A 254-nucleotide genomic window follows, 5' to 3' on the forward strand; every position below is an offset into this window, starting at 1 on the left:
ATTGCATTTTAAATTACAAAAATTAAAAATGTGGCCCGACCGTTCCCTTGTATATATTATGGACAATCCTAATATTTTTTCAGAATAAAAATCGTGATAATTGTCGGCACGTATCGCTGGAATTAGAGACAGTAGTTTTTGACAAAAAAAGACGTGGTAGTGAGGCCCCTTAAAAATTAGAGTGAATTGACCTCTTATAAAATCTAAAGGTAAGATTATTATCTAGACAACCTCATGAGCTTTTTATTATATTT

Source organism: Acyrthosiphon pisum, chromosome A3 (assembly GCF_005508785.2).
Source record: "Acyrthosiphon pisum isolate AL4f chromosome A3, pea_aphid_22Mar2018_4r6ur, whole genome shotgun sequence".
In the NCBI taxonomy this organism is placed as follows: Eukaryota; Metazoa; Arthropoda; class Insecta; order Hemiptera; family Aphididae; genus Acyrthosiphon; species Acyrthosiphon pisum.